Source organism: Alosa alosa, chromosome 14 (assembly GCF_017589495.1).
Source record: "Alosa alosa isolate M-15738 ecotype Scorff River chromosome 14, AALO_Geno_1.1, whole genome shotgun sequence".
Taxonomy (NCBI): domain Eukaryota; kingdom Metazoa; phylum Chordata; class Actinopteri; order Clupeiformes; family Clupeidae; genus Alosa; species Alosa alosa.
In genome coordinates this window covers 11,091,471-11,098,116 of record NC_063202.1, presented here as the reverse complement: position 1 = coordinate 11,098,116, position 6,646 = coordinate 11,091,471, and positions in this window count along the sequence as shown.

Genomic DNA, 6,646 nt, shown 5'->3' with positions numbered 1-6,646 from the left:
TGGAGAGGTTCCTTGTTTTGGCTGGTGTATCAGGAGGAGACCTAGATATACCGCGTCAACAACCAATCACCTTTTGGCTTCTCATGAGGAGCACTTATCATCTGTGTAGGCTATACCACATTTTGAAATGGTCACATCCTAAAATATCCTGATGTTGTCTCAGTGTATCAGTAAACTTTATATCTATTTTAATTACTGAGACAGGTTCTCTCCTAACCATAGACACAAACTTTAAAGTAAGACCTTACTTTCTTTTAAGATTTAAATTAATTTGCATCTTTCACGCTATATGCTCCCAGTCATGCTGAGCACTTTCGGAACTGTTGGGTCAGTGTGTGGATTTATACTTAGTCCTTTAAAGAAGGAATTCATAATTTCAATTCAATTAACTCTATTATTAGAACACATACATACTATACCTTTCAAATATAAAACATTCCATGTACTACCAAAAACAGTGTGGCATTAAGTCTTTTATAACTGTATGCTCTACTGATAATGCTGTGTAATAATGTTTATTGCATTATTGCATAGCTTATTGCCTTATACTGTATGTTCATATCCTGATCAATGCAGTCAAGTGTCCATGTTTACTGAGTCTTTCTTCATGCTGACACTCTCGCTAACAGATAAGATGAGCTGTGATAGTGCTTCTTCCTTTTCGTAATCCCCCATGTGTCCTGTTGAGAGGGGGAGATAGGTCTCCTGAGATAGTGATGAAAATAACATTTATCTTTACAAACACACTCTCTCTCTCTCTCTCTCTCTTCACACACACACACACACACGCACACACACATACATTATGCCAAAGAAAGAGAATGAGGGTGAGTTGGGTGGGGGGAATAAAGCATCATTGTCATGTTGTCATTTAATTGTGTGGAAATTTAACTTGATGATAGCAACTTTATGATAGCAGCTTGATGATAGTGTCCCAGACAGTTGCATGATAATTATGCATACTTGTTGTTGTCTCTTCTGATGAAATTCAGTGGAAGAAAACATCTCCTACAGCAACCTCCTACCTCAGCACCATGTACCAGAGGCAGAGCAAGCCCACTGCACGAGAAATTCTACAAAAAAAAAGCATGAGTTGCTGTTGCTAATGCCATTATGAATGGTGACACATAAAACGAGAAAGGCTCTCAGGGAGAAGAGACGTCCACCGAGGCCAAATGCGAAAGCAAAACAGAATTTGTGGATCTGTCCCATGATTTGGCTGAAAACATGTAATGAGTTCTTCCTTGTCCCATGAACCATTTCCATCAAATGTCATGGAAATCGGACCTGCATCCATACAGACAGAGAGAGTGCACCGAAAACAAAACCGCCTCGGCAGAGGGAGGTGAAAATCCACTGCAGATTATCAATCGCAAATAGGAAACATCATTCAACATTTGTAATGTAATATTAAAACAACAAAATGTAGTTACCTAATGGCTTTAAACTCATTTTGATGAAATGTTTATATAATAAAATTGTGTCCAGACTGCACGCCCAGAGTGCCTGGTATTGCACTAAGTAACTTTGTTATTTCGACAGTTAGTTACAGTTAATGACAAAATAGGTACCAGTATGTTACAAATTAATGGAAAGGGGAATTCAAAATACCTACATTGTGTTACTGTAATATTTATCACCAACCATCTATCTCTTCAAAATGTATAATTCTGCATTTAGTGTCAAATATAGACAGTTGGTACACAGCCTAAAAAGTGCATATATTCATAGGTCAAAGCTTGAATTGACTTTCATTATGTTGTGTTGATCCTGTCTGCTGCTAATCAGTCTCTAGACAGACAAGCATCAGACAAGCAGATAGCCTGCAGACACACGGTCAGTCTGTCAGCATGTGGCCAGGAAGGGGCTGTTGGAGTCTGATACCTGCAGTAAACTCACAGTTAGCGTCACAAAAATGTGAGTTAGCTACTGATTTTACACATGGTTCACAGAACATTCAAACTGCATGTATGAGGCAAGATACCCAACCATCCTGTAGGCCTACCTATATTTATCCTCTGGAGAGAAGAAATCTTTTCTGATTGGCTGGCGGGGTGACTTTTAATTCTGAATAACGGGACACCTATTAAGTAGATCTGGTAAAAAAAAAGTTTAATCGCTGTTCCATATCAATGCTTAGGCTATGAATGGTAACTATCAGAGCCATATAAAGGTATATGGCTCTGGTAACTATAACAACGATAGTAGGAGAACGGTTGAGCCTGGAGGCAGGCTTCGCAACAATGGAATCAACTGTAAACGAGCTAACTGTCCATGCTATAGCTGTTATAGGGCCAACGAAAGTTGTTCAACAAGCTGAACTAGTGAGCTTCTTTTTTCCGCTGCGCGTCGGGGAGTTCTTTGCCCCTCGCCCCGTATAACAGGACACCTCGGTGGCCGTTATCCCTTACTTAACATGAAGGCGTCTCTCCCTGGTTTACAAAGCAGCCAGGGCTGAACATTTTACCTGCAGATTTTCCTAAAATCCCTCTCCTCAGTCAAAAGTTTCTGGTGCACACCTGAAAGTTTTCAGAAACTATGGTGCTTTGAGTTTCTGGTCAACACGGAAACGTTCTGGTGCACATGCAAAGGTATCTTGTGTGCATGCTAAACTTTCTGGTTTACACCAGAAACTTGGGGGAAAAATGTTTACATGTCCCTTTAAGGGCTCCATAATGATGAATGGGGACAGTCCAGTGTTGTGAGTGGACTCGTGTGAATGTAAGTTCCTCTGTGGAGAATGGGGTCAGTTTCACATTGAGCCTGTATTACAAGTGAATGTAGCAAACACAGATTTGTCCCAATGTGTTTACAGTAAATGAAAACCAGCATGCAGGACCTTAATACAGCAAGCCTCATGCATTGCTGCATAAGCAAATTACATTATGTAGACCAATTTTTCATCCAACAGCTTTTCAGTTTCAAACTGAGTATACATTCTCCTTGGTCATCAAACCGATAGCCTTGATGATTTAGCTCCTCAGCTCCTAATTTACGTGAGCTCAGCTTAATTTGTGGGAATTAGCAGGGCTTTAGAGACAACAGTATCACAAACAGAAATACCTCTGTCTCAATTAGATTTCCTTTTCTAAAACAAATTCTATATAATTGAATTTGACACCTGGCAGCTTAAGCAACAGTGTCCAGAACCATGAAGCCACCTCCAAAATTTAAAGTGGACATTATTTGCCTAAGCAATTTATATACTGATTTTCACAAAGCCATATGAGTCTCTGAAGCTTTCTATGTTCTTGTTAGTCTCTTGTATAACTGTGGAAAATTAAAGCAGTGACCTTTCCAGAGAGAATAATAAATCATAACATAAGGAATCATGACACGTGAATATTTCAAATAATATGTTAAACTGCAAATGGTCAAAGGACTAAAAACCAGACAGGCAATTCAAAAACATAAAATATATGAAGCAAATTATGAAGCAAAGTCTAATATTTTTATATTTTATATATATTAGTTATTAGTTTCCCTAAGTTGATAAAAACAAGACTGGACAAGTATTTTAATCCGTAAATCCGTAATTTTGCCTTGGAAGCAGACAGCAGAAAAGCTCAACTGATTGATAGCGCACTTGCTATTTGGTGCATGTATATCAAATTGCTGTGTAAATATTTACATTTAAGTGACAGAGAAAGAGTTGCACAACCAGAACAAAGAGTTACAGGACATGACTGAGAGTACAAACGATGCAAGAGATGTGGTGTAGTGTAGTCCATATGTAGTGTATTTATGTATTAGTTTGAGGAATGAAACGATCCCCAGAGCCATTCATTTTTTCAACATTGCAACATCTTAGAAAACCAAGAAATTGGAATCTGACACTTCCCAAGATGTAAGCATATAGCTCACATTAAATTATGAAAAGGCAAGGTGTTGTAATATCACTATGTGTTGACATGGAACTCACAGTGTTTTCTCTCTCTCTCTCTCTCTCTCTCTCTCTCTCTCTCACACACAAACTCTCTCTCTCACACACACACACTCCCCCCACCTCCTTCTCTCACACACACAAACACACAATCTCCCTGTGTATTGTTCTAAACCACAGGTGTCATTTCTGCATTCATGAGGTGTGTTAGCAGTGACTTAGCTTAGAAGTATCCTCTCTGTTGTTGATCAGAAGAAAACACTGATTGATGCGACACCGTGCCTGGCAAAAAGAGGAAAGGCCTTAATACCCATGTCATGGGAAGCAATCTGTTGTCATTTCTAACACGCACACACCAATCAATCAGTCATCCTATACACATACAGTAGCTATGACTGACTTCAGTCCAGGCTCAAGATGATGACCAATACAGCTGCTGGACAATTATATTTTATTCTTACTCATACATATTCATTTGGCTTACGCTTATATCTAAAGTTACTTACATATAGCAATTCTTACAAGGGCCAGCCACCTCGGAACAACTCAGCATAAAGTGCCTTGCTCAAGGGCATAACGGTGGCATCCGGGAATTGAACTTACAACTTTACTGGCTACTGCATGCTAGCCCAGCTCCTTATCCACTATGCTACCACTGCACCAAGGTAATTGATTTTTAAGGATAAATAAATTTACACTTTGGGTGTCCCGCAGGCGGGACAATTGCAGTGCCCCCCACCTCCCCCCAACATTTTAAATCAATTGTATGCACCATATTGCTATGTAGCATAGTAATGTTATACACCATTTAAAAGCTTGAACTCTTGGGAATCCATATATGACAACATTTTCCATGTACAATCTGTATAGTGTTTTACATTATCAGATTAATCTTACTATGTCTCAATTAAATTTGATCAAAAATGCCCCCACCCCCCCCCCCTTCTACCCTTTGCCACTCTCTGACAGTTCATCACACAGTCAATCAAAATAATCTACTAGGCCTCTGCTTTTAAAAGAGGTCAAGCACTTGAATATAAGTCAAAGTATGTGGAAACAGGGCCATTGTTAGGTGGTGTGCAATTTCGAGCAAAAACTCAAAATAGGGGGTGTGTGTAAAGATTTAAGTGAAACATGAAATACAATGAAATAAGCATTTAGTTATGGCATGAAAGGCCCATGCTAATGGAGATGTGTGAGTGAGTAATTATATCTCTAACTGTGTAGGCAAAAGTTTCCTTGGCTCACCCGACGTCAAGCTGTCCAACCACACCATGTGCGAAAACCATGAAAGTACAGACACACACACACACACACACACACACACACACACACACACAGCTGTATGAGGCCTCTCAGTAAGAACTGATGACATTTCGTTTTCCCGAGCTTATTAATACACTGTGTGTGTGTGTGTGTGTGTGTGTGTGTGTGTGTGTGTGTGTGTATGTGTGTGTGTACACATGTGTGTATTAGCCTTGTCAGCAACATTATTATCTTTATTATTTTTTTTATGTTCTCCCCAAATGACATTTCAGACTTATACAAAGTAGAAAATACTTGGTTTCGCAGAAATGTTCCAGTTACACAACTGATGGTTGTAATTAGAACCTGACCAGAAAGATTGTCATGTTAATGCTGCAAATCTTTGCTTCAAACAGTGCCTAAAACCTGTGAGTTATATCATTTCAATATTTCATTTCCTTGTCTGAATGGCTCTGGGGATCGTTTCATTCCTCAAACTAATACATAAATACACTACATATGGACTACACTACACCACATCTCTTGCATCGTTTGTACTCTCACTCATTTTATGAATACAAAGTGATAGGTTAAAATAGATCAATAGGTAAAAACATACAATGCAGTTAAAAAGAGATCCAATAAAATAATTTAAAATGAATAAATAGATAAATAAATACTCTAAGATCAGTAAGTTCAGGCAACAGTAAATAATTTCATCATATATATTATATTTATCAAATCATATTTAATATCAGTAGGATCGCCTTGTGGCTAAAAGCTGCTTCACCATGTTTTGTTCTGATCAGGGTTTATTTAACAGGTGCTTCTCCTGTGATCCAAGAGGTCTTGATGGTACATAGGGTTGTAGCATGTCCAGTAGGTATTTTGGTCCTGAACCATTCAAAGATTTATTAACAATTCGATACATAACTGGGAGCCAGTGCAGGGATTTAAGTATAAGAATAATGTGATCTGCTGTCCTGGTTTTAGTCAGAACCCTTGCAGCAGCATTTTGTACCACTTGGTGCTGCTTAATTGTGTTCTTGGGAAGGCCAGTGAGCAGGCCATTACAATAGTTGACCCTACTGGAAATGAAGGCATGAATAAGTTTTTCCAAATCATGTTGTGTCATAAGACCTCTGAGGTTGAAAGTATTTTTCAGATGTTACTGTAGAAAGCTGATTTGGTTATTGCCTTCATGTGATTGAAGGCAATTGAAGTTAAGATCACAGTCAATCATTTTTGACAGTGTCCCATGCTTTGAGCCCTTTGGTGTCCAGAAGGTTTAAAGACATGCAAATAGCCTAGCAGTAGCCTAGAGTGAGTGTGATGTGAGTTTGCACCGGCTGCTTTAGAACTAAATGCAGCAGCAGTTGACACAATGCGCTTTCAGTAAGTCATAGTGGATGAGTAAACTCAGGCCCATCCTTCATGCAACAAGTTTTCCAAAGCGTTTTCTAAAGCGTGGATCAAAAGGTTTTCACAGCACTGTGATTCATCAGACCGTTACCAAAC